Source organism: Pseudophryne corroboree, unplaced genomic scaffold, assembly GCF_028390025.1.
Source record: "Pseudophryne corroboree isolate aPseCor3 unplaced genomic scaffold, aPseCor3.hap2 scaffold_142, whole genome shotgun sequence".
NCBI classification, from domain to species: Eukaryota; Metazoa; Chordata; class Amphibia; order Anura; family Myobatrachidae; genus Pseudophryne; species Pseudophryne corroboree.
The window spans coordinates 1053563-1081172 of record NW_026968046.1 but is presented as its reverse complement, the minus strand read 5'-3'; the positions used below and the strand labels follow the sequence as shown (position 1 = coordinate 1081172).

The window sequence follows — 27610 nt, the reverse complement described above, 5'->3', positions numbered from 1 at the left end:
ACCCTCCCCAGCTCTAGCCCAACTCCTACTTACCTGCCAGGTGAGATACTATGATCAGGAAGGTGCTTCTCCCAGGGCAAGGCTCACCCAATGCACTCTGGGTGTGCTGCTCCTACGATTTCCCCAAATGTGGGACACTTGATTACATAATTTGTGTTTCCTCTGGTCGGCTCTCGTATAATTCAGATCTCTTTGTCTCAGGTCTCTCTCCAGCCTAGTTTGCTGTCTGTTTCCACTTCTCTTTTCTTGAGCCGCTCCCTTCTATGCCCTTGTGCACTATCCTGACTTCTCCCGTCTGCTTACTTTGTGCCTTCCAAAGCACAATGCAAACTACAGGTAGTGCTGCAGGGCCCACACCCTTTTACTTGCTTTACAGAGCAGCTCTGGAGCTGTTACAGTGCCCAGCTGCTGCAAGAAATCAGCTTGAATGCTTCAGGGGCTGGGGCATAGCCAACATGAGCCCCACACCGAAGGAAGGTGGAGGTGTTTAATGCGAACTAGGGGTCATCCAAGCGCCGCAAAAGGCCGCCATGCCCTGCACACCCCATTTTTATTTTCATATGCAGACGAGGGTTGAAGCCAACTTTGACCCACTGCTTGGATGACATCACCATATGCAAATCCATCTGCTGCAGGCCTTCCCCCAGGAATGCTTGCACTAGTAGTTGCATTTGGTTTGTTGTTTGGGGGTGCTTCAGTATTAGGCAGCCTTCTGCCCTCCCATGTTCATCTGAAAATATGTGTTCTCCCTGCAGTTGTTGTCCCCAGATGAGAGTTCCCTTGTGTTGCCTCAGTTGAATCTCCTTTACTTGACAGAGATGTGCCTGAGCAGCGGCCCTCCCCAGCCCTATCCCAAATCATACTTATTTTGCATAGGAGATACCATGGTCATGAAGATTGTTCTCCCAGGGTGAGGTTCATTCATTGCACTCTGGGTATGCTGACCCCTGTGATTTCCCCAAATGTGGGAAACTCGACTGCATTATTTGTGGTAGTGGGGGACTGTGTTTGTGCTTTCCTCTGGTCAGCTCTGGTAAAAGTCAGATTTCTTTGTCTCAGATCTTCCTCTAGCCTTGTTCTTCTTTCGAGAGTTCCCTTGTGCTGCCTCAGTTGGATCTCCTTCACTTGACAGGGGGTGCCCGAGCAGCAATCCTCCACAGCTCTAGCCCAACTCCTACTTACCTGCCAGGTGAGATACTATGATCTTCACTGTTAGGGCAATCAGGATGTGGAATTCCCTGCCAGGGAAGGTGGTAATGGCGGACTCTGTAATTGGATTTAAAAAAGGAATGGATACATTTCTGAATGAAAAAGCTATCCAAGGTTATAATACTTAAAATATCAACATGGTTAATCCGGGGGTAACATGAGTTATAGTAGTTAACTAGTCATAAGACATTATTCAGCAAGTATGTAGAATCATCACAACTTAAAACAGGTTGAACACGATGGGCAATTTGCCTCTATTCAACCTCAAAAACTATGTTACTATATGTTACTATATTACTATGTTACTGTAGTATACAGAACACCACAATGTAATGAGCAGTGATAGTGAGCACTGATGAGGATACTAGAACTGACACTGAGCAGCAAGATGCAGCACTGGACTATTAGTAATGTACTGTAGTATGCTGAGCACCACAATGCAGCACAAGACAATGAGCAGTGATACTGAGCACTGATGAGGATACTACTGAGAACTGACACTGAGCAGGAGAGACACACTACTAGTATTACTGAGCAGCAATAAGTAACCACTGATACTGAGCACTGATATTGAGATTTCCACTGAGAGAACATAGCCACGTCCTCTCCGCTCTCTCTTCAATGCACGAGTAAAAATGGCGGCAACGCGCAGCTCTTTATATGGAATCCGAATCTCGCGAGAATCCGACAGCGGGATGATGACATTTTCCCTTGTTCAGGTTTTCCGAGTCAGGCGGGAACAACCGAGCCTGCCTCGGACCAGTGTAAACCACGTGGAGTTCGTCGGGAATTCGGTTCTCGGAGAACCGAACCCGCTCCTCTCTACCTTATACCCATCAATTTTTTTATTTTCAATCTAAGCCCCTGCAGTTTTCTGTAAGCATCTGCTTCGCTATGATGATCAACAAGTCACAAGGGCAAACACTCAGGGCTTGAGGCGTAGATCTTAGGACCAGCTGCTACAAGCATGGCAGAGGTGTCACTATCACTGGTGACACCCAGCACAAGGGAACTCTCGTCTGGGGACAACAACTGCAGGGAGACCACATCTGTTCAGATGAACATGGGAGGGTGGAAGGCTGCCTAATATTGAAGCACCATCAAATATCAAACCATATGCAACAACTAGTACAAGCATTCCAGGGGGAAGGTCTGCAGAAGACGGATTTGCATACGGTGATGTCATCCAAGCAGTGGACCAAAGTTGGCTGGAACCCTCATCTGCATATGAAAAGAGAAAAGGGGCATGCAGGGCATGGCGGCCTTTTGCGGTGCTTGGATGACCCCTAGTTCGCATTAAACACCCCCACCCTCCTTTGGTGTGGGGCTCATGTTGGCCATGCCCCATCCCCTGAAGCATTCAAGCTGATTTCTTGCAGCAGCTGGGCACTGTAACAGCTCCAGAGCTGTTCTGTAAGGCAAGTAAAAGGGTGTGGGCCCTGCAGCACCACCTGTAGTTCGCATTGTGCGTTGGAAGGCACAAAGTAAGCAGACGGGAGGAGAAGTCAGGATAGTGCGCAAGGGCATCCTTTTCTCTTAGTCCGTAGAGGATGCTGGGGTCACATTAAGAACCATGGGGTATAGACGGGATCCGCAAGAGACATGGGCACTTTAAGACTTTCAAAGGGTGTGAACTGGCTCCTCCCTCTATGCCCCTCCTCCAGACTCCAGTTATAGGAACTGAGCCCAGGGAGACGGACATTTCGAGGAAAGGATTTATTGTTAAACTAAGGTGAGCATCTTACCAGCTCACACCTTAAGCATGCCGCAGAACGTGGCATTCAACAGAACACAAGCCAACGGCATGAACAATTGCAGCAAAAAGCTGACCAGAACCATAACACAACATGTGTATAACCACAAGTAATAACTGCAGACACAGTATGGACTGGGACGGGTGCCCAGCATCCTCTACGGACTAAGAGAAAAGGATTTACCGGTAGGTATTAAAATCCTATTTTCTCATACGACCTAGAGGATGCTGGGGTCACATTAAGAACCATGGGGTTATACCAAAGCTCTTGAACGGGTGGGAGAGTGCGTACGACTCTGCAGCACCGAATGACCCAACTTGAGGTTATCATCAGCCAAGGTATCAAACTTGTAAAACTTAGCAAAAGTGTTTACTAAATAGCTGCTCGGCAAAATTGCAATGCCGAGACTCCCCGACCAGCTGCCCAGGATGAACCCACCTTTCTAGTAGAATGGGTCTTCACCTATTTCAGTAACGGCAATCCTGCCGTGGAATGAGCATGCTGAATCTTACCACAGATCCAGCGCATAATGGTCTACATGGAAGCAGGACACCCAATCCTGTTGGGAGCATACAGGACAAACAGAGCCTCTGTTTTCCTAATCTGAACCGTTCTGGTGACATAAATTTTCAAAGTTCTGACCACAGCCAGAGACTTTGACTCAACGAAGGTGTCAGTGGCCAAAGGCACCATGTGGAAAGATGAACCACCTTCGGCAGAAATTGTTGACGTGTCCTCAATTCTGCTCTATCTTCATGAAAGATCAAATAAAGGCTCTTGTGATACTGCATGGTTTGTACTGTTTTCCATGTGCTCCCAGATCTTTCAAGCAAGTAGCATGGTCAAGAAAGTTCTGTTTGAAAAGTAACAACATTTACTGTCATTGTTATAGAATTTGGGAGAAAAAACAAGAAGAAATCTGCACTGTTGACGCACTGGACAGAATGAATGAATCATAAAATATAACCTTTATTAAGTATGTATTAAAATTGGATAAATATTAATATTATTATCCCAAACTGCAGTGAAACATAAAGGTTAAAATCACAGAACTAACATACATGTGCATAAGAAGAATAAAGAGATGTGAAAAAAAGGTTTAAAAAGCGTGTCCGTGTGTGATTATTTTTGAAGGCACAACCCTGGCGGGGTTGTTTATATAGATATATATGTTGCTAATAATCACTTTCTAGCGTAATGTTATTAAATAGCTGTTAGTATCTATGTCGTCAGGTACCACTGGGTCGTATCCTATATACTCCCTTCACTCAATAGGGGTTACCTCCCGGGAAGCCATCCCCATTGGCGAATTTGTGGGGGTGATTGAGTATAACCGGTAAGCTAACCTCCAATTTGTGGGGTGCTTAGGTAGATGGGGATCACTTATTTCTCTGTGTCCCCTAAGACTATATTCCTAAATTCAATACCATAGGGGGATAGCTTTCTATATCGGATAAGGAATCACTTGATAGGGAAATCTCTATGCATCATGGAAAGATCATATTTATTAATATCCAAACTAAAAAAATGATGAATAGCTTTAATTTAGCTGTTTAGATATAGTTAATTGGCGAGATATACCAACAGGTGCGGTTGCCTTAAGGAATATGGCAATTCCAATATAAATAGCAGCCCTCCTTCATATAATCAGCCAGATCTTATTAAATCTGGTCCAGATATAGCCGTTCAGATATACTTAATTGACAACATATATCAATCGGTGGGGTTGCCTTAAGGAATATAGCAATTCCAATTCTCATATAAATAGCAACCTTCCTTCATATATTCAGCCAGATCTTATTTAATCTGATCTAGGCGTAGGCAATAATGCTTTCCTTAGAGGTATAGCCACCTCAATTCTTATTAGGAAGCAAAGTGTCTGTCATAATGGTTTATCCAATTCATCTAAGAAATAATATATTCCATGTGTCAGAGATTCATTACTCTCTATTTACACTGTTAAAGAGTTAATTCTTATTATGTTACAGTGTAATGAAATTATCATATAGGGAGATGTGGCAATTCCATGTGCTATATATATAATAACCCTTAGTGGTCCAGATTCCACAATGAGGAATTTTCTTATAAACCGCTGAAACACACAGCTGTTTGACTGACTTCCAAATATATCTATCTCACTTTGTAACAGTCTTATGATAGAGAAACTGTTACATATTCGGTCACTTAGTTATCTAAAGGTAAACAGACTCAGTGTGAGGGTAATATAATATATCAAATGCGCTGTCAATAATCGTGGTAACTGGTGTAATAATGTGGTATATTGAGTATGCTAGTAAGGCATATAACTGCTCTCCAGCCTTTAAGTGTTACCAATCAATTTGTTACACTGTAAAGGATTTATGGTGTCCTGTTAGGACATGCAGCTGCTAGGCTGACTCAAAGATTTATCCATTTGTAACAATTATGTAACAGTTATATACATGTTACTGGTATTACATAGAAATAGTATGACACAGGCCAGCAGTCCCATGTGTCTAGATTCCACAATAGGAGATTTTCTTTGTCTTATAAACTGCTGGAACACACAGCTGCTAGACTGACTTCAAATATATATATTACTTTGTAACAGTCTTATAGTAAAGAGACTGTTACACACTGTCATTTAGTTATCTCAAGGTTAGCAGATTCTGTGTGAGGATAGTGTTCTGTTAGAACATGCAGCTGCTAGGCTGACTCATAGAAAATGTATCCATTTGTAACAAATGACACATACAGCATTAAATTAATATCTATAGCAGCCCATGTGACATCTCTACTCTTATCATAATTGTCTGGTTATTGCCAATCTGGACAGCAGGAGTGATATATATTCACTAGTCCCAATATCCCATCATATAAATATACCCACACTGATATACTTTCTTATCAAGAGTTATTAGTAGCTATCTGTATGCACTTTAGACATTGTAATTGCTAAGTGACATCATATCTAGTGTATTCCTTTCTTATAGCTCAGCTTCTATTCCCTATTAGTGGAGACTAACAGCTAACATCATAATCATATATTTTTGTTTTATAACATTTCACATGAGTCAAATACACGAGGACACGCCGTGCCCTACACGCGTGTTTCACTGCATCTATGGCAACTTACATTAAAGCTAACAAGAAAGCACACTCGTTCTGTCTTTAAACAGATAAAAGAAACCCCAATAATATGGGGCATGCAAAAATTTAGATAAAACTCAGTTTTGCTCCTCTCCACGGAAATCTTTAGTAAAAGGCGAAAGATTTGTTCGTTCTGAAGAGAAACCAGAGCATGACCAAGATTCCACCTGTCGCCTGAGTGCCATGCCAGCAGTCCTCATTCAGCTCAAAGTGAGCACCCAATATGAAAGAAAGAAAGCAGATTTCTCACCAGGCTTCCCCTTGCTATAAGCATGGTTTGTACTCTTTTCCATGTGCTCCCAGATCTTTCAAGCAATTAGTATGGTCAAGAAAGTTCTGCTTGAAAAGAAACAGACATTTACTGTCATTGTTATACAAATAAACTTACATTAAAGCCAACAAGAAAGCTCACTCGTTCTGTCTTTAAACTGATAAAAGAAACCCCAATAATATGGGGCATGCAAAAATTGAGATAAAACTCAGTTTTGCTCCTCTCCACGGATAATCTTTAATAAAAGGCGAAAGATTTGTTCATTCTGAAGAGAAACCAGAGCATGACCAAGATTCCACCTGTCGCCTGAGTGCCATGCCAGCAGTCCTCATTCAGCTCAAAGTGAGCACCCAATATGAAAGAAAGAAAGCAGATTTCTCACCAGGCTTCCCCTTGCTATAAGCATGGTTTGTACTCTTTTCCATGTGCTCCCAGATCTTTCAAGCAATTAGTATGGTCAAGAAAGTTCTGCTTGAAAAGAAACAGACATTTACTGTCATTGTTATACAAATAAACTTACATTAAAGCCAACAAGAAAGCTCACTCGTTCTGTCTTTAAACTGATAAAAGAAACCCCAATAATATGGGGCATGCAAAAATTGAGATAAAACTCAGTTTTGCTCCTCTCCACGGATAATCTTTAATAAAAGGCGAAAGATTTGTTCATTCTGAAGAGAAACCAGAGCATGACCAAGATTCCACCTGTCGCCTGAGTGCCATGCCAGCAGTCCTCATTCAGATCAAAGTGAGCGCCCAATTTGAAAGAAAGCAGATTTCTCACCTGGCTTCTCCTTGCTATAAGCATGGTTTGTACTGTATTCCATGTGCTCCCAGATCTTTCAAGCAAGTAGCATGGTCAAGAAAGTTCTGTTTGAAAAGAAACAAACATTTACTGTAATTTCTATGCAAATGAGCTTTCATTAAAGCACACTCATTCTATCTTTAAACCGATAAAAGAAACCCCAAAAAGATGGGGCATGCAAAAATTGAGGTAAAACTCAGTTTTGCTCCTCTCCACGGAAATCTTTAGTAAAAGGCGAAAGATTTGTTCGTTCTGAAGAGAAACCAGAGCATGACCAAGATTTTCATCTGAAAATATGTGTTCTCCCTGCAGTTGTTGTCCCCAGATGAGAGTTCCCTTGTGCTGCCTCAGTTGAATCTCCTTTACTTGACAGAGATGTGCCTGAGCAGCGGCCCTCCCCAGCCCTATCCCAAATCATACTTATTTTGCATAGGAGATACCATGGTCATGAAGATTGTTCTCCCAGGGTGAGGTTCATTCATTGCATTCTGGGTATGCTGACCCCTGTGATTTCCCCAAATGTGGGAAACTCGACTGCATTATTTGTGGTAGTGGGGGACTGTGTTTGTGCTTTCCTCTGGTCAGCTCTGGTAAAAGTCAGATTTCTTTGTCTCAGATCTTCCTCTAGCCTTGTTCTTCTTTCGAGAGTTCCCTTGTGCTGCCTCAGTTGGATCTCCTTCACTTGACAGGGGGTGCCCGAGCAGCAATCCTCCACAGCTCTAGCCCAACTCCTACTTACCTGCCAGGTGAGATACTATGATCTTCACTGTTAGGGCAATCAGGATGTGGAATTCCCTGCCAGGGAAGGTGGTAATGGCGGACTCTGTAATTGGATTTAAAAAAGGAATGGATACATTTCTGAATGAAAAAGCTATCCAAGGTTATAATACTTAAAATATCAACATGGTTAATCCGGGGGTAACATGAGTTATAGTAGCTAACTAGTCATAAAACATTATTCAGCAAGTATGTAGAATCATCACAACTTAAAACAGGTTGAACACGATGGGCAATTTGCCTCTATTCAACCTCAAAAACTATGTTACTATATGTTACTATATTACTATGTTACTGTAGTATACAGAAAACCAAAATGCAATGAACAGTGATAGTGAGCACTGATGAGGATACTAGAACTGACACTGAGCAGCAAGATGCAGCACTGGACTATTAGTAATGTACTGTAGTATGCTGAGCACCACAATGCAGCACAAGACAATGAGCAGTGATCTGAGCACTGATGAGGATACTACTGAGAACTGACACTGAGCAGGAGAGACACACTACTAGTATTACTGAGCAGCAATAAGTAACCACTGATACTGAGCACTGCTATTGAGATTTCCACTGAGAGAACATAGCCACGTCCATTCCGCTCTCTCTTCAATGCACGAGTAAAAATGGCGGCAACGCGCAGCTCTTTATATGGAATCCGAATCTCGCGAGAATCCGACAGCGGGATGATGACATTTTCCCTTGTTCAGGTTTTCCGAGTCAGGCGGGAACAACCGAGCCTGCCTCGGACCAGTGTAAACCACGTGGAGTTCGTGGGGAATTCGGTTCTCGGAGAACCGAACCCGCTCCTCTCTACCTTATACCCATCAATTTTTTTATTTTCAATCTAAGCCCCTGCAGTTTTCTGTAAGCATCTGCTTCGCTATGATGATCAACAAGTCACAAGGGCAAACACTCAGGGCTTGAGGCGTAGATCTTAGGACCAGCTGCTACAAGCATGGCAGAGGTGTCACTATTACTGGTGACACCCAGAGAGGTGGCGAGGGAGATTGTAATGCAGTGCGCGCAGATAAGCAGCGCAATGGTAAAAAGGAGGCATGGTTTCATAGGTAGGGACGTGGCCTGGTGGCCTGAATCTACATTTTGTTGCTCCGGGTGTCCCGGGGGTTGGGGACTGCACCCGGGGACTAGTGTGTGAGCGGTGCTGGCTCCTGCACAGTGAAAAGGCATGGCCACCCAGCATGACGCCTCCCTTCTTGACCATGCTGTAATTGCAGTCGCACTGCAGTTCAGCGTGATCATAAAAAATGGTGTAGCCTCCTGCTGGTGCAGACTGTATGTGCGCGCAGGAAGCCGCCACCATTTTTGTGATCACAGCGGCTGAATGTGATGTCATACAGCCGCTGTGACCACGCCCCCTGTGTCTCCTCCATTGCAGACCCCATTTTGAAGCCTTGCACCCGCACCGCTCCATCCCTCACTTGGAAATGGAGTGTTGCTGACCCACCTATCCCCCCCCCCCCCGCCCCGATTGACAGGCAGAGGCGATCGCATTCTCTGCGGGGTGCCGCAGAAAATGCAGGCACATGCGTATGCTCTTAGCAATTTTTGCAGTTGGATCGCTTATTGTGATTGCAATCCAACCTGAATCAGGCCCTATTACCTATCACAATGCGCTGCGGGCAGTACAAAATTGGGTTAATATAGGAGAAAAACCCCCAGACCTGTGCTCCTTAACTGTACCTGGTGGCTAGTGGAGCGGCTGCCCAGTAATCAGTGTCCACGCCAGTGCGCACACGGTCCACCCCCTACGGCCACGCTCCCCTTCAACAGCGGCCTCGTGATCCGGAAGGGTGGTGTGTGTGTGACTGACCTTAGGATGAAACCGGAGCCTCCGCTGCAGTGACCCAGCAACCAGGGCACGGGAGTATACAGCGTCGCTGGGAGTGATGAAGCTGCAGTAAAGATGTCTATTAGACCTAGCCTGCTGCAGCCCTTGTAGATTCTCATAAAACAAGTTCTTCTTTTCTTGTCAAAATTTATAGCTAAGAATAGGCTGCCTGAGGCAGGCCCCTGTTAAGTGGCCTGCTACTGAAGGCACCAACTACAAACTGAGCTCCCTGTTCATGGAAGCGGGGTTATAGAGGAGAATGCACTGAGCATCTTGGGAACAGTCAAAAGCTTTGAGCCGGTTGGTGCCTCAGATCAAGATCCTACTCTACACCCCAATGTGAATCCTTGTGGAGTCCAGTGTACCCCACAGAAGAAATTAATGTGTCACACCCATTGGCAGCAACCTTAGAATAGCTGCTGACGGGCACAATTGAGAATGGAAGGGGGGGGGGGACATTTGAATCCAGCACATAAATGCAATTCAAATATGTAATTTGTACCTTCCTATTTTAAAATATAATGGATGAACCTCACCCTGTGAGAACAATCTTCATGATCAAGAAATCTCATATGCAAAATAAGTATGAGTTGGGATAGGGCTGGGGAGGGTGTCTGCTCTGGCAGCCCCTCCCCCGTCAAGTTAAGGAGATTCAACTGAGGAAGCACAAGGGAACTCTCGTCTGGGGACAACTGCAGGGAGACCACATCTTTTCAGATGAACATGGGAGGGCGGAAGGCTGCCTAATACTGAAGCACCATCAAATATCAAACCATATGCAACATCTAGTACAAGCATTCCTGGGGGAAGGTCTGCAGCAGACGGATTTGCATACAGTGATGTTATCCAAGCAGTGGGCCAAAGTTGGCTGGAACCCTCATCTGCATATGAAAAGAGAAAAGGGGCGTGCAGGGCATGGCGGCCTTTTGCAGTGCTTGGATGACCCCTAGTTCTCATTAAACACCCCCACCCTCCTTTGGTGTGGGGCTCATGTTGGCCATGCCCCATCCCCTGAAGCATTCAAGCTGATTTCTTGCAGCAGCTGGGCACTGTAACAGCTCCAGAGCTGTTCTGTAAGGCAAGTAAAAGGGTGTGGGCCCTGCAGCACCACCTGTAGTTCGCATTGTGCGTTGGAAGGCACAAAGTAAGCAGACGGGAGGAGAAGTCAGGATAGTGCGCAAGGGCATCCTTTTCTCTTAGTCCGTAGAGGATGCTGGGGTCACATTAAGAACCATGGGGTATAGACGGGATCCGCAAGAGACATGGGCACTTTAAGACTATCAAAGGGTGTGAACTGGCTCCTCCCTCTATGCCCCTCCTCCAGACTCCAGTTATAGGAACTGTGCCCAGGGAGACGGACATTTCGAGGAAAGGATTTATTGTTAAACTAAGGTGAGCATCTTACCAGCTCACACCTTAAGCATGCCGCAGAACGTGGCATTCAACAGGACACAAGCCAACGGCATGAACAATTGCAGCGTGGCCTAAGTAAAAGGGGGTGTGACTTCGCGGGAGGACCCGCGATCGCGAGTCACGCCCCCGTTTTCGGCACTGAGGGGGCATGCCCAGCGCTCTGTGAGCCGCTGGCATGCCACCTCTCCCTCTGACTTCAGTGAATAGACGCTGTGCGCATGCGCACAGCGTCTATTCACCGCTGCTCTGCTAAGCAGGGCAGCGACAGACAGAGCCTCCCAACTGTCCTCCCCACCGCGGGACACTGCGGCCCGCAGGTGGGACAGCGGGACAGTCCCCAAAAAACGGGACTGTCCCGCGAAAATCGGGACAGTTGGGAGGTATGATATGGGGCATGCAAAAATTGAGATAAAACTCAGTTTTGCTCCTCTCCACGGAAATCTTTAATAAAAGGCGAAATATTTGTTAGTTCTGAAGAGAAACCAGAGCATGACCAAGATTCCACCTGTCGCCTGAGTGCCATGCCAGCAGTTCTCATTCAGCTGAAAGTGAGCACCCAATTTGAATGAAAGAAAGCAGATTTCTCACCAGGCTTACCCCTGCTATAAACATGGTTTGTACTCTTTTCCATGTGCTCCCAGATCTTTCAAGCAATTAGTGTGGTCAAGAAAGTTCTGTTTGAAAAGAAACAAACATTTACTGTAATTTCTATGCAAATGAGCTTACATTAAAGCACACTCGTTCTATCTTTAAACAGATAAAATAAAACCCCAATAAGATGGGGCAAGGAAAAAATGAGATAAAACTCAGTTTTGCTCCTCTCCACTGAAATCTTTAGTAAAAGGCGAAAGATTTGTTCGTTCTGAAGAGAAACCAGAGCATGACCAAGATTCCACCTGTCGCCTGAGTGCCATGCCAGCAGTTCTTATTCAGCTCAAAGTGAGCACCCAATTTGAAAGAAAGAAAGCAGATTTCTCACCAGGCTTCCCCTAGCTATAAACATGGTTTGTATTTTTTTCCATGTGTTCCCAGATCTTTCAAGCAATTAGTATAGTCAAGAAAGTTCTGTTTGAAAAGAAACAAACATTTACTGTCATTTCTATGCAAATGAGCTTACATTAAAGCACACTCGTTCTATCTTTAAACCGATAAAATAAAACCCCAATAAGATGGGGCATGCAAAATTTGAGATAAAACTCAGTTTTGCTCCTCTCCACGGAAATCTTTAGTAAAAGGCGAAAGATTTGTTCGTTCTGAAGAGAAACCAGAGCATGACCAAGATTCCACCTGTCGCCTGAGTGCCATGCCAGCCAGGGCCGGCTCCAGGCCTACTAGCACCCTGAGCGAGAAAATGTAAAAGTGCCCCCCCCCATGCGCGCGCCGAAGGCGCGCGCGCCCTTGGAAAAGTGGGCGTGGCCTCTTGAAAAAGTGGGCGTGGTCTCGTCCCCCAGCAGTGCCAGCTACACATGACATGCCCTCCAGCAGTGCCAGCTACACGTGCTAGTGTTCACTTTTTAGGGCAGGTTGCTGATCACAGGGAGGGCACATTTTTAAGTTAGGTGGGCAAAATGATGTACATACTGTAATGCTTGTTGTTCCCATTTCCACACGCTAAAGCATGGACAGTGCGCGCCGAAGGCGCGCAGCAAAAATTTAGGGGAGTTACTTCGTGGGGAAGGTGCGTAGCCACATTATAGTGGCAATTCACATTACACCACACAGTAGTGCAGCTAATACACATTGCACCAGGTAGAACCTCCTATAAGAGCACGTTAGACACATTGCGCCAGGTAGAGCACTGAGACACACTGCCCAGCCACAGACGCCTAGCGGGAACACTACATGATATGCCCCCCAGCAGTGCCAGCTACACATGACATGCCCCCCAGCAGTGCCAGCTACACGTGACATGCCCCCCAGCAGTGCCAGCTACATAAATGGCCACACAGTTCCAGATGGATAAATGCCCCCACAGCGCAGATATGCCCCCACAGTGCCACATACATTAATGCCCTCACAGTGCAAGATATGCCCCCACAGTGCAAGAAATGTCCCCACAGTGCAAGAAATGCCCCCACAGTGCAAGAAATGCCCCCACGGTGCCAGATACATAAATGCCCCCACGGTGCCAGATACATAAATGCCCCCACGGTGCCAGATACATAAATGCCCCCACGGTGCCTGATACATAAATGCCCCCACGGTGCCAGATACATAAATGCCCCCACGGTGCCAGATACATAAATGCCCCCACGGTGCCAGATACATAAATGTCCCCACGGTGCCTGATACATAAATGCCCCCACGGTGCATGATACATAAATGCCCCCACGGTGCATGATACATAAATGCCCCCACGGTGCCTGATACATAAATGCCCCCACGGTGCCTGATACATAAATGCCCCCACAGAGCCAGATAAATGCCCCCACAGTGCCAGATATGTCCCCACAGTGCCAGATATGCCCCCACAGTGCCAGATATGCCCCCACGGTGCCAGAAATGCCCCCACAGTGCCAGATAAATGCCCCCAGTGCCAGATAAATGCCCCCACAGTGCCAGATAAATGCCCCCACAGAGCCAGATAAATGCCCCCACAGTGCCAGAAATGCCCCCACAGTGCCAGAAATGCCCCCACAGTGCCAGATATGCCCCCACAGTGCCAGATATGCCCCCACAGTGCCAGATATGCCCCCACAGTGCCTGATATGTCCCCACAGTGCCAGAAATGCCCCCACAGTGCCAGAAATGCCCCCACAGTGCCAGATAAATGCCCCCACAGAGCCAGATAAATGCCCCCACAGAGCCAGATAAATGCCCCCACAGAGCCAGATAAATGCCCCCACAGTGCCAGAAATGCCCCCACAGTGCCAGAAATGCCCACACAGTGCCAGAAATGCCCCCACAGTGCCAGAAATGTCCCCACAGTGCCTGATATGCCCCCACAGGGCCAGATATGTCCCCACAGTGCCAAATATGCCCCCACAGAGCCAGATATGCAATGCCCCCACAGTGCCAGAAATGCCCCCACAGTGCCAGAAATGCCCCCCACAGAGCCAGAAATGCCCCCACAGTGCCAGAAATGCCCCCACATAACCAAAAATGCCCCCTGTGTGCCAGAAATGCCCCCACAGTGCGGATCTCCCCCCCCCCCAAAAAAAAAATACCTGCGGCGCTGGGGAGGAGTACTGCTGTCCGCCTGTGTGGGAGCGCTGGCGGGCGGGCGGGAGGCCGGGCGAGTGAGCCTGAGCCTGGGTCCGGGCTGGCGGGCGGGTGGGCGGCCACTTGTGCAGGCGGGCTATGCGCGGCGCCGGCGTCTGACGTTAGATACCGGCGCCGCGCAGCGCGCATACACAGCGCGACCGCCAAATGCTGCAGCAGCACACACACAGGGCCGGCTCCAGCATCGAATATGGCGGCGCCAGCGCGAGGCGCCCATTAAGGGTGGCGCCCTGCGCGGCCGCTCTATTCGAACATGCCTAGAGCCGGCCCTGATGCCAGCAGTCCTCATTCAGCTCAAAGTGAGCACCCAATTTGAAAGAAAGAAAGCAGATTTCTCACCAGGCTTCCCCTTGCTATAAGCATGGTTTGTACTCTTTTCCATGTGCTCCCAGATCTTTCAAGCAATTAGTATGGTCAAGAAAGTTCTGCTTGAAAAGAAACAGACATTTACTGTCATTGTTATACAAATAAACTTACATTAAAGCTAACAAGAAAGCACACTCGTTCTGTCTTTAAACTGATAAAAGAAACCCCAATAATATGGGGCATGCAAAAATTGAGATAAAACTCAGTTTTGCTCCTCTCCACGGAAATCTTTAATAAAAGGCGAAATATTTGTTAGTTCTGAAGAGAAACCAGAGCATGACCAAGATTCCACCTGTCGCCTGAGTGCCATGCCAGCAGTCCTCATTCAGATCAAAGTGAGCGCCCAATTTGAAAGAAAGCAGATTTCTCACCTGGCTTCTCCTTGCTATAAGCATGGTTTGTACTGTATTCCATGTGCTCCCAGATCTTTCAAGCAAGTAGCATGGTCAAGAAAGTTCTGTTTGAAAAGAAACAAACATTTACTGTCATTTCTATGCAAATGAGCTTTCATTAAAGCACACTCATTCTATCTTTAAACCGATAAAAGAAACCCCAAAAAGATGGGGCATGCAAAAATTGAGGTAAAACTCAGTTTTGCTCCTCTCCACGGAAATCTTTAGTAAAAGGCGAAAGATTTGTTCGTTCTGAAGAGAAACCAGAGCATGACCAAGATTTTCATCTGAAAATATGTGTTCTCCCTGCAGTTGTTGTCCCCAGATGAGAGTTCCCTTGTGCTGCCTCAGTTGAATCTCCTTTACTTGACAGAGATGTGCCTGAGCAGCGGCCCTCCCCAGCCCTATCCCAAATCATACTTATTTTGCATAGGAGATACCATGGTCATGAAGATTGTTCTCCCAGGGTGAGGTTCATTCATTGCATTCTGGGTATGCTGACCCCTGTGATTTCCCCAAATGTGGGAAACTCGACTGCATTATTTGTGGTAGTGGGGGACTGTGTTTGTGCTTTCCTCTGGTCAGCTCTGGTAAAAGTCAGATTTCTTTGTCTCAGATCTTCCTCTAGCCTTGTTCTTCTTTCGAGAGTTCCCTTGTGCTGCCTCAGTTGGATCTCCTTCACTTGACAGGGGGTGCCCGAGCAGCAATCCTCCACAGCTCTAGCCCAACTCCTACTTACCTGCCAGGTGAGATACTATGATCTTCACTGTTAGGGCAATCAGGATGTGGAATTCCCTGCCAGGGAAGGTGGTAATGGTGGACTCTGTAATTGGATTTAAAAAAGGAATGGATACATTTCTGAATGAAAAAGCTATCCAAGGTTATAATACTTAAAATATCAACATGGTTAATCCGGGGGTAACATGAGTTATAGTAGCTAACTAGTCATAAAACATTATTCAGCAAGTATGTAGAATCATCACAACTTAAAACAGGTTGAACACGATGGGCAATTTGCCTCTATTCAACCTCAAAAACTATGTTACTATATGTTACTATATTACTATGTTACTGTAGTATACAGAAAACCAAAATGCAATGAAGAGTGATAGTGAGCACTGATGAGGATACTAGAACTGACACTGAGCAGCAAGATGCAGCACTGGACTATTAGTAATGTACTGTAGTATGCTGAGCACCACAATGCAGCACAAGACAATGAGCAGTGATACTGAGCACTGATGAGGATACTACTGAGAACTGACACTGAGCAGGAGAGACACACTACTAGTATTACTGAGCAGCAATAAGTAACCACTGATACTGAGCACTGATATTGAGATTTCCACTGAGAGAACATAGCCACGTCCATTCCGCTCTATCTTCAATGCACGAGTAAAAATGGCGGCAACGCGCAGCTCTTTATATGGAATCCGAATCTCGCGAGAATCCGACAGCGGGATGATGACATTTTCCCTTTTTCAGGTTTTCCGAGTCAGGCGGGAACAACCGAGCCTGCCTCGGACCAGTGTAAACAACGTGGAGTTCGTGGGGAATTCGGTTCTCGGAGAACCGAACCCGCTCCTCTCTACCTTATACCTATCAATTTTTTTATTTTCAATCTAAGCCCCTGCAGTTTTCTGTAAGCATCTGCTTCGCTATGATGATCAACAAGTCACAAGGGCAAACACTCAGGGCTTGAGGCGTAGATCTTAGGACCAGCTGCTACAAGCATGGCAGAGGTGTCACTATCACTGGTGAAACCCAGAGAGGTGGCGAGGGAGATTGTAATGCAGTGCGCGCAGATAAGCAGCGCAATGGTAAAAAGGAGGCATGGTTTCATAGGTAGGGGCGTGGCCTGGTGGCCTGAATCTACATTTTGTTGCTCCGGGTGTCCCGGGGGTTGGGGGCTGCACCCGGGGACTAGTGTGTGAGCGGTGCTGGCTCCTGCACAGTGAAAGGGCATGGCCACCCAGCATGACGCCTCCCTTCTTGTCCATGCTGTAATTGCAGTCGCACTGCAGTTCAGCGTGATCATAAAAAATGATGTAGCCTCCTGCTGGTGCAGACTGTATGTGCGCGCAGGAAGCCGCCACCATTTTTGTGATCACAGCGGCTGAATGTGATGTCATACAGCCGCTGTGACCACGCCCCCTGTGTCTCCTCCGTTGCAGACCCCATTTTGAAGCCTTGCCCCCGCACCGCTCCATCCCTGACTTGGAAATGGAGTGTTGCTGACCCACCTATCCCCCCCCCCCCCGCCCCGATTGACAGGCAGAGGCGATCGCATTCTCTGCGGGGTGCCACAGAAAATGCAGGCACATGCGTATGCTCTTAGCAATTTTTGCAGTTGGATCGCTTATTGTGATTGCAATCCAACCTGAATCAGGCCCTATTACCTATCACAATGCGCTGCGGGCAGTACAAAATTGGGTTAATATAGGAGAAAAACCCCCAGACCTGTGCTCCTTAACTGTACCTGGTGGCTAGTGGAGCGGCTGCCCAGTAATCAGTGTCCACGCCAGTGCGCACACGGTCCACCCCCTACGGCCACGCTCCCCTTCATCAGCGGCCTCGTGATCCGGAAGGGTGGTGTGTGTGTGACTGACCTTAGGATGAAACCGGAGCCTCCGCTGCAGTGACCCAGCAACCAGGGCATGGGAGTATACAGCGCCGCTGGGAGTGATGAAGCTGCAGTAAAGATGTCTATTAGACCTAGCCTGCTGCAGCCCTTGTAGATTCTCATAAAACAAGTTCTTCTTTTCTTGTCAAAATTTATAGCTAAGAATAGGCTGCCTGAGGCAGGCCCCTGTTAAGTGGCCTGCTACTGAAGGCACCAACTACAAACTGAGCTCCCTGTTCATGGAAGCGGGGTTATAGAGGAGAATGCACTGAGCATCTTGGGAACAGTCAAAAGCTTTGAGCCGGTTGGTGCCTCAGATCAAGATCCTACTCTACACCCCAATGTGAATCCTTGTGGAGTCCAGTGTACCCCACAGAAGAAATTAATGTGTCACACCCATTGGCAGCAACCTTAGAATAGCTGCTGACGGGCACAATTGAGAATGGAAGGGGGGGGGACGGGACATTTCAATCCAGCACATAAATGCAATTCAAATATGTAATTTGTACCTTCCTATTTTAAAATATAATGGATGAACCTCACCCTGTGAGAACAATCTTCATGATCAAGAGATCTCATATGCAAAATAAGTATGAGTTGGGATAGGGCTGGGGAGGGTGGCTGCTCGGGCAGCCCCTCCCCCGTCAAGTTAAGGAGATTCAACTGAGGAAGCACAAGGGAACTCTCGTCTGGGGACAACAACTGCAGGGAGACCACATCTTTTCAGATGAACATGGGAGGGCGGAAGGCTGCCTAATACTGAAGCACCATCAAATATCAAACCATATGCAACATCAAGTACAAGCATTCCTGGGGGAAGGTCTGCAGCAGACGGATTTGCATACAGTGATGTTATCCAAGCAGTGGGCCAAAGTTGGCTGGAACCCTCATCTGCATATGAAAAGAGAAAAGGGGCGTGCAGGGCATGGCGGCCTTTTGCAGTGCTTGGATGACCCCTAGTTCTCATTAAACACCCACACCCTCCTTTGGTGTGGGGCTCATGTTGGCCATGCCCCATCCCCTGAAGCATTCAAGCTGATTTCTTGCAGCAGCTGGGCACTGTAACAGCTCCAGAGCTGTTCTGTAAGGCAAGTAAAAGGGTGTGGGCCCTGCAGCACCACCTGTAGTTCGCATTGTGCGTTGGAAGGCACAAAGTAAGCAGACGGGAGGAGAAGTCAGGATAGTGCGCAAGGGCATCCTTTTCTCTTAGTCCGTAGAGGATGCTGGGGTCACATTAAGAACCATGGGGTATAGACGGGATCCGCAAGAGACATGGGCACTTTAAGACTATCAAAGGGTGTGAACTGGCTCCTCCCTCTATGCCCCTCCTCCAGACTCCAGTTATAGGAACTGTGCCCAGGGAGACGGACATTTCGAGGAAAGGATTTATTGTTAAACTAAGGTGAGCATCTTACCAGCTCACACCTTAAGCATGCCGCAGAACGTGGCATTCAACAGAACACAAGCCAACGGCATGAACAATTGCAGCAAAAAGCTGACCAGAACCATAACACAACATGTGTATAACCACAAGTAATAACTGCAGACACAGTATGGACTGGGACGGGTGCCCAGCATCCTCTACAGACTAAGAGAAAAGGATTTACCGGTAGGTATTAAAATCCTATTTTCTCATACGACCTAGAGGATGCTGGGGTCACATTAAGAACCATGGGGTTATACCAAAGCTCTTGAACGGGTGGAAGAGTGCGTACGACTCTGCAGCACCGAATGACCCAACTTGAGGTTATCATCGGCAAGGATGCAGTGGCGTTAATGTTTCCTGGTGTCAACCTGTATTATTTCAGTAGATATTGAAATGAGGATGCATCTTGCTGCCTTTCCAATGAAGCAAGTTTAATTTAGTAATAGGTGAAAAACCATCCCTACAAAGATGTTAATCAGATACTTGGCTTTGTGGACACTTTTCAGAGAACAAATTTGTTAGCATAAAAATAAAGCCAGAAAATGAAGAGCTGTTTAATCACTCAATTGGATTTTTTTGCCAGCATATTTCTTTTTCTCTGCAAACCACTGCTAAATTGTGCTTCCTAGCTGTTTTTATAAAATCACTGAATCAAATCTAACTCTGATTACATCAGAGAAGGCCAGGTACCCTACACCATAACAGGGGTTTTTGAAATTTTGACTTGTCTACTTAAAGATCACCAAAATCTGATAACAAGGTCAATTACATCCCTGGGTGGGATTGAACCACCAACCCTTTGGTTAATAACCAATCACACTAACCAATTGCGCCACAGAGACACTTTGCAAAAGTCCATACTGACAAAGGCTAATAAGCATTCATCTAGAACGTTTCCTAGAAAAACTTTTAAAAGTCAATAATCTGGAGAGTTTTTGTAAGATGTTTCTTCCATCAACCAACGAAGAAACACATTGTTACTTTCCCATGATGAGTGAGTGCTTCAAGATCTCTTGCACTTACATGTGCAGCAGAGTACTGTAATGAAAGCATGCTGGGTTCATAACCCAGAGGTAGGCAGATTGAAACTATCCTCTGCTATATGCATTTTTTTTTTGTTAATTAAAGTAATCCAAAACTGGGATTGATATTTTTTCTCTTTTATTTTTACTTAAAGTACAATAACTTTTACCATTTTAATATGTTTTAATAGTATATTGACAGTATTGTTTTCTTTCAAAAATCCACTTAATTTTCTTTACCCGATTATTAAAATGGTAATTGACAAAAACAAACTACATTGTCACCAGAAGAGCAATACAAAATGTACAAGTGATATATTAAAATCATCTTTCCAGCTTGAATTTCAATGATGCATTGGGGCAACGATTTTGTGAGAAACATCTTCACCCTTAAATAAAGATTTTCTTAATTCCTTACCTGTGTGCTAATTAGATATCACCTTGTTTTCACATTAAACAGACTTCCACATGAGAAAGCAGCAAGGATGCAGTGGCGTTAATGTTTCCTGGTGTCAACCTGTATTATTTCAGTAGATATTGAAATGAGGATGCATCTTGCTGCCTTTCCAATGAAGCAAGTTTAATTTAGTAATAGGTGAAAAACCATCCCTACAAAGATGTTAATCCGATACTTGGCTTTGTGGACACTTTTCAGAGAACAAATTTGTTAGCATAAAAATAAAGCCAGAAAATGAAGAGCTGTTTAATCACTCAATTGGATTTTTCTGCCAGCATATTTCATTTTCTCTGCAACCCACTGCTAAATTGTGCTTCCTAGCTGTTTTTTGATAAAATCACTTAATCAAATCTAACTCTGATTACATCAGAGTAGGCCAGGTACCCTACACCATAAGACGGGGTTTGAAATTTTGACTTGTCTACTTAAAGATCACCAAAATCTGATGACAAGGTCAATAACATCCCTGGGTGGGATTGAACCACCAACCCTTTGGTTAATAACCAAACACACTAACCGATTGCACCACAGAGACACTTTGCAAACGTACATACTGACAAAGGCTAATAAGCATTCATCTAGAACAATTCCTAGAAAACTTTAAAAAGTCAATAATCTGGAGAGATTTTGTAAGATGTTTCTTCCATCAACCAATGAAGAAACGCATTGGTACTTTCCCATGATGAGTGAGTGCTTCAGGATCTCTTGCACTTACATGTGCAGCAGAGTACTGCAATGGAAGCATGCTGGGCCCATAACCCAGAGGTAGGCAGATTGAAACTATCCTCTGCTATATGCATTTTTTTTTGTTAATTAAAGTAATCCAAAACTGGGATTGATATTTTTGCTCTTTTATTTTTACTTAAAGTACAATAACTTTTACCATTTTAATTTGTTTTAATAGTATATTGACAGTATTGTTTTCTTTCAAAAATCCACTTAATTTTCTTTACCCTATTATTAAAATGGTAATTGACAAAAACAAACTACATTGTCACCAGAAGAGCAATACAAAATGTACAAGTGATATATTAAAATCATCTTTCCAGCTTGAATTTCAATGATGCATTGGGGCAACGATTTTGTGAGAAACATCTTCACCCTTAAATAAAGATTTTCTTAATTCCTTACCTGTGTGCTAATTAGATATCACCTTGTTTTCACATTAAACAGACTTCCACATGAGAAAGCAGCAAGGATGCAGTGGCGTTAATGTTTCCTGGTGTCAACCTGTATTATTTCAGTAGATATTGAAATGAGGATGCATCTTGCTGCCTTTCCAATGAAGCAAGTTTAATTTAGTAATAGGTGAAAAACCATCCCTACAAAGATGTTAATCAGATACTTGGCTTTGTGGACACTTTTCAGAGAACAAATTTGTTAGCATAAAAATAAAGCCAGAAAATGAAGAGCTGTTTAATCACTCAATTGGATTTTTTTGCCAGCATATTTCTTTTTCTCTGCAAACCACTGCTAAATTGTGCTTCCTAGCTGTTTTTATAAAATCACTGAATCAAATCTAACTCTGATTACATCAGAGAAGGCCAGGTACCCTACACCATAACAGGGGTTTTTGAAATTTTGACTTGTCTACTTAAATATCACCAAAATCTGATCACAAGGTCAATTACGTCCCTGGGTGGGATTGAACCACCAACCTTTTGATTAATAGCTGAACACACTAACCGATTGCGCCACAGAGACACTTTGCAAAAAGAATATACTGACAAAGACTAATAAGCATTCATCTAGAACGTTTCCTAGAAAAACTTTAAAAAGTCAATAATCTGGAGAGTTTTTGTAAGATGTTTCTTCCAGCAACCAATGAAGAAACACATTGGTACTTTCGCATGATGAGTGAGTGCTTCAGGATCTCTTGCACTTACATGTGCAGCAGAGTACTGCAATGGAAGCATGCTGGGCCCATAACCCAGAGGTAGGCAGATTGAAACTATCCTTTGCTATATGCATTTTTTTTTTGTTCATTAAAGTAATCCAAAACTGGGATTGATATTTTAGCTTTTATTTTTACTTAAAGTACAATAACTTTTACCATTTTAATTTGTTTTAATAGTATATTGACAGTATTGTTTTCTTTCAAAAATCCACTTAATTTTCTTTACCCTATTATTAAAATGGTAATTGACAAAAACAAACTACATTGTCACCAGAAGAGCAATACAAAATGTACAAGTGATATATTAAAATCATCTTTCCAGCTTGAATTTCAATGATGCATTGGGGCAATGATTTTGTGAGAAACATCTTTACCCTTAAATAAAGATTTTCTTAATTCCTTACCTGTGTGCTAATTAGATATCACCTTGTTTTCACATTAAACAGACTTCCACATGAGAAAGCAGCAAGGATGCAGTGGCGTTAATGTTTCCTGGTGTCAACCTGTATTATTTCAGTAGATATTGAAATGAGGATGCATCTTGCTGCCTTTCCAATGAAGCAAGTTTAATTTAGTAATAGGTGAAAAACCATCCCTACAAATATGTTAATCAGATACTTGGCTTTGTGGACACTTTTCAGAGAACAAATTTGTTATCATAAAAATAAAGCCAGAAAATGAAGAGCTGTTTAATCACTCAATTGTATTTTTCTGCCAGCATTTTTCTTTTTCTCTGCAACCCACTGCTAAATTGTGCTTCCTAGCTGTTTTTTTATAAAATCACTTAATCAAATCTAACTCTGATTACATCAGAGAAGGCCAGGTACCCTACACTATAAGAGGGGGTTTGCAATTTTGACTTGTCTACTTAAATATCACCAAAATCTGATCACAAGGTCAATTACGTCCCTGGGTGGGATTGAACCACCAACCTTTTGATTAATAGCTGAACACACTAACCGATTGCGCCACAGAGACACTTTGCAAAAAGAATATACTGACAAAGACTAATAAGCTTTCATCTAGAACGTTTCCTAGAAAAACTTTAAAAAGTCAATAATCTGGAGAGTTTTTGTAAGATGTTTCTTCCAGCAACCAATGAAGAAACACATTGGTACTTTCGCATGATGAGTGAGTGCTTCAGGATCTCTTGCACTTACATGTGCAGCAGAGTACTGCTATGGAAGCATGCTGGGCCCATAACCCAGAGGTAGGCAGATTGAAACTATCCTTTGCTATATGCATTTTTTTTTTGTTCATTAAAGTAATCCAAAACTGGGATTGATATTTTAGCTTTTATTTTTACTTAAAGTACAATAACTTTTACCATTTTAATTTGTTTTAATAGTATATTGACAGTATTGTTTTCTTTCAAAAATCCACTTAATTTTCTTTACCCTATTATTAAAATGGTAATTGACAAAAACAAACTACATTGTCACCAGAAGAGCAATACAAAATGTACAAGTGATATATTAAAATCATCTTTCCAGCTTGAATTTCAATGATGCATTGGGGCAATGATTTTGTGAGAAACATCTTTACCCTTAAATAAAGATTTTCTTAATTCCTTACCTGTGTGCTAATTAGATATCACCTTGTTTTCACATTAAACAGACTTCCACATGAGAAAGCAGCAAGGATGCAGTGGCGTTAATGTTTCCTGGTGTCAACCTGTATTATTTCAGTAGATATTGAAATGAGGATGCATCTTGCTGCCTTTCCAATGAAGCAAGTTTAATTTAGTAATAGGTGAAAAACCATCCCTACAAATATGTTAATCAGATACTTGGCTTTGTGGACACTTTTCAGAGAACAAATTAGTTAGCATAAAAATAAAGCCAGAAAATGAAGAGCTGTTTAATCACTCAATTGGATTTTTCTGCCAGCATATTTCTTTTTCTCTGCAACCCACTGCTAAATTGTGCTTCCTAGCTGTTTTTATAAAATCACTGAATCAAATCTAACTCTGATTACATCAGAGAAGGCCAGGTACCCTACACCATAACAGGGGGTTTGAAATTTTGACTTGTCTGCTTAAAGATCACCAAAATCTGATAACAAGGTCAATTATGTCCCTGGGTGGGATTGAACCACCAACCTTTTGGTTAATAGCCTTACACACTAACTGATTGCGCCACAGCGACACTTTGCAAAAGTACTTACTGACAAAGGCTAATAAGCATTCATCTAGAACGATTCCTAGAAACATTTTAAAAAGTCAATAATGTGGAGAGTTTTTGTAAGATGTTTCTTCCATCAACCAATGAAGAAACACATTGGTACTTTCCCATGATGAGTGAGTGCTTCAGGATCTCTTGCACTTACATGTGCAGCAGAGTACTGTAATGGAAGCATGCTGGGTCCATAACCCAGAGGTAGGCAGATTGAAACTATCCTCTGCTATATGCATTTTTTTTTGTTCATTAAAGTAATCCAAAACTGGGATTGATATTTTAGCTTTTATTTTTACTTAAAGTACAATAACTTTTACCATTTTAATTTGTTTTAATAGTATATTGACAGTATTGTTTTCTTTCAAAAATCCAATTAATTTTCTTTACCCGATTATTAAAATGGTAACTGACAAAAACAAACTACATTGTCACCAGAAGAGCAATACAAAATGTACAAGTGATATATTAAAATCATCTTTCCAGCTTGAATTTCAATGATGCATTGGGGCAACGATTTTGTGAGAAACATCTTCACCCTTAAATAAAGATTTTCTTAATTCCTTACCTGTGTGCTAATTAGATATCACCTTGTTTTCACATTAAACAGACTTCCACATGAGAAAGCAGCAAGGATGCAGTGGCGTTAATGTTTCCTGGTGTCAACCTGTATTATTTCAGTAGATATTGAAATGAGGATGCATCTTGCTGCCTTTCCAATGAAGCAAGTTTAATTTAGTAATAGGTGAAAAACCATCCCTACAAAGGTGTTAATCAGAGACTTGGCTTTGTGGACACTTTTCAGAGAACAAATTTGTTATCATAAAAATAAAGCCAGAAAATGAAGAGCTGTTTAATCACTCAATTGTATTTTTCTGCCAGCATTTTTCTTTTTCTCTGCAACCCACTGCTAAATTGTGCTTCCTAGCTGTTTTTTTATAAAATCACTTAATCAAATCTAACTCTGATTACATCAGAGAAGGCCAGGTACCCTACACCATAAGAGGGGGTTTGCAATTTTGACTTGTCTACTTAAATATCACCAAAATCTGATCACAAGGTCAATTACGTCCCTGGGTGGGATTGAACCACCAACCTTTTGATTAATAGCTGAACACACTAACCGATTGCGCCACAGAGACACTTTGCAAAAAGAATATACTGACAAAGACTAATAAGCATTCATCTAGAACGTTTCCTAGAAAAACTTTAAAAAGTCAATAATCTGGAGAGTTTTTGTAAGATGTTTCTTCCAGCAACCAATGAAGAAACACATTGGTACTTTCGCATGATGAGTGAGGGCTTCAGGATCTCTTGCACTTACATGTGCAGCAGAGTACTGCAATGGAAGCATGCTGGGCCCATAACCCAGAGGTAGGCAGATTGAAACTATCCTTTGCTATATGCATTTTTTTTTTGTTCATTAAAGTAATCCAAAACTGGGATTGATATTTTAGCTTTTATTTTTACTTAAAGTACAATAACTTTTACCATTTTAATTTGTTTTAATAGTATATTGACAGTATTGTTTTCTTTCAAAAATCCACTTAATTTTCTTTACCCTATTATTAAAATGGTAATTGACAAAAACAAACTACATTGTCACCAGAAGAGCAATACAAAATGTACAAGTGATATATTAAAATCATCTTTCCAGCTTGAATTTCAATGATGCATTGGGGCAATGATTTTGTGAGAAACATCTTTACCCTTAAATAAAGATTTTCTTAATTCCTTACCTGTGTGCTAATTAGATATCACCTTGTTTTCACATTAAACAGACTTCCACATGAGAAAGCAGCAAGGATGCAGTGGCGTTAATGTTTCCTGGTGTCAACCTGTATTATTTCAGTAGATATTGAAATGAGGATGCATCTTGCTGCCTTTCCAATGAAGCAAGTTTAATTTAGTAATAGGTGAAAAACCATCCCTACAAATATGTTAATCAGATACTTGGCTTTGTGGACACTTTTCAGAGAACAAATTTGTTATCATAAAAATAAAGCCAGAAAATGAAGAGCTGTTTAATCACTCAATTGTATTTTTCTGCCAGCATTTTTCTTTTTCTCTGCAACCCACTGCTAAATTGTGCTTCCTAGCTGTTTTTTTATAAAATCACTTAATCAAATCTAACTCTGATTACATCAGAGAAGGCCAGGTACCCTACACTATAAGAGGGGGTTTGCAATTTTGACTTGTCTACTTAAATATCACCAAAATCTGATCACAAGGTCAATTACGTCCCTGGGTGGGATTGAACCACCAACCTTTTGATTAATAGCTGAACACACTAACCGATTGCGCCACAGAGACACTTTGCAAAAAGAATATACTGACAAAGACTAATAAGCTTTCATCTAGAACGTTTCCTAGAAAAACTTTAAAAAGTCAATAATCTGGAGAGTTTTTGTAAGATGTTTCTTCCAGCAACCAATGAAGAAACACATTGGTACTTTCGCATGATGAGTGAGTGCTTCAGGATCTCTTGCACTTACATGTGCAGCAGAGAACTGCTATGGAAGCATGCTGGGCCCATAACCCAGAGGTAGGCAGATTGAAACTATCCTTTGCTATATGCATTTTTTTTTTTGTTCATTAAAGTAATCCAAAACTGGGATTGATATTTTAGCTTTTATTTTTACTTAAAGTACAATAACTTTTACCATTTTAATTTGTTTTAATAGTATATTGACAGTATTGTTTTCTTTCAAAAATCCACTTAATTTTCTTTACCCTATTATTAAAATGGTAATTGACAAAAACAAACTACATTGTCACCAGAAGAGCAATACAAAATGTACAAGTGATATATTAAAATCATCTTTCC

The 27610-nt window shown here is 43.2% G+C and overlaps 13 non-coding genes across 13 annotated transcripts; 4 read left to right on the top strand and 9 right to left on the bottom strand.

The window, feature by feature from the left end:
- The first annotated feature begins 25 nt into the window (after positions 1 to 25).
- Positions 26 to 188, top strand: LOC134995904 (U1 spliceosomal RNA). Its single transcript, XR_010198625.1, has one exon. It is a non-coding gene; the product is annotated as a U1 spliceosomal RNA (small nuclear RNA).
- A 671-nt stretch (positions 189 to 859) lies between these two features.
- LOC134996126 (U1 spliceosomal RNA) lies at positions 860 to 1023 on the top strand. The gene has a single exon (XR_010198833.1). It is a non-coding gene; the product is annotated as a U1 spliceosomal RNA (small nuclear RNA).
- A 5106-nt stretch (positions 1024 to 6129) lies between these two features.
- On the bottom strand, positions 6130 to 6245 carry LOC134995952 (U5 spliceosomal RNA). Its single transcript, XR_010198661.1, has one exon. It is a non-coding gene; the product is annotated as a U5 spliceosomal RNA (small nuclear RNA).
- Positions 6246 to 6531: 286 nt separating this feature from the next.
- Positions 6532 to 6648, bottom strand: LOC134996093 (U5 spliceosomal RNA). Its single transcript, XR_010198801.1, has one exon. It is a non-coding gene; the product is annotated as a U5 spliceosomal RNA (small nuclear RNA).
- A 286-nt stretch (positions 6649 to 6934) lies between these two features.
- LOC134996092 (U5 spliceosomal RNA) lies at positions 6935 to 7051 on the bottom strand. Its single transcript, XR_010198800.1, has one exon. It is a non-coding gene; the product is annotated as a U5 spliceosomal RNA (small nuclear RNA).
- Positions 7052 to 7321: 270 nt separating this feature from the next.
- LOC134995941 (U5 spliceosomal RNA) lies at positions 7322 to 7437 on the bottom strand. Its single transcript, XR_010198650.1, has one exon. It is a non-coding gene; the product is annotated as a U5 spliceosomal RNA (small nuclear RNA).
- A 144-nt stretch (positions 7438 to 7581) lies between these two features.
- LOC134996482 (U1 spliceosomal RNA) lies at positions 7582 to 7745 on the top strand. Its single transcript, XR_010199173.1, has one exon. It is a non-coding gene; the product is annotated as a U1 spliceosomal RNA (small nuclear RNA).
- Positions 7746 to 11582: 3837 nt separating this feature from the next.
- Positions 11583 to 11695, bottom strand: LOC134996105 (U5 spliceosomal RNA). Its single transcript, XR_010198813.1, has one exon. It is a non-coding gene; the product is annotated as a U5 spliceosomal RNA (small nuclear RNA).
- A 275-nt stretch (positions 11696 to 11970) lies between these two features.
- On the bottom strand, positions 11971 to 12086 carry LOC134996038 (U5 spliceosomal RNA). Its single transcript, XR_010198746.1, has one exon. It is a non-coding gene; the product is annotated as a U5 spliceosomal RNA (small nuclear RNA).
- Positions 12087 to 12361: 275 nt separating this feature from the next.
- LOC134995973 (U5 spliceosomal RNA) lies at positions 12362 to 12477 on the bottom strand. Its single transcript, XR_010198683.1, has one exon. It is a non-coding gene; the product is annotated as a U5 spliceosomal RNA (small nuclear RNA).
- A 2477-nt stretch (positions 12478 to 14954) lies between these two features.
- Positions 14955 to 15070, bottom strand: LOC134996074 (U5 spliceosomal RNA). Its single transcript, XR_010198782.1, has one exon. It is a non-coding gene; the product is annotated as a U5 spliceosomal RNA (small nuclear RNA).
- A 270-nt stretch (positions 15071 to 15340) lies between these two features.
- Positions 15341 to 15456, bottom strand: LOC134995940 (U5 spliceosomal RNA). Its single transcript, XR_010198649.1, has one exon. It is a non-coding gene; the product is annotated as a U5 spliceosomal RNA (small nuclear RNA).
- A 144-nt stretch (positions 15457 to 15600) lies between these two features.
- Positions 15601 to 15764, top strand: LOC134996471 (U1 spliceosomal RNA). Its single transcript, XR_010199162.1, has one exon. It is a non-coding gene; the product is annotated as a U1 spliceosomal RNA (small nuclear RNA).
- The last annotated feature ends 11846 nt before the right edge of the window (positions 15765 to 27610 follow it).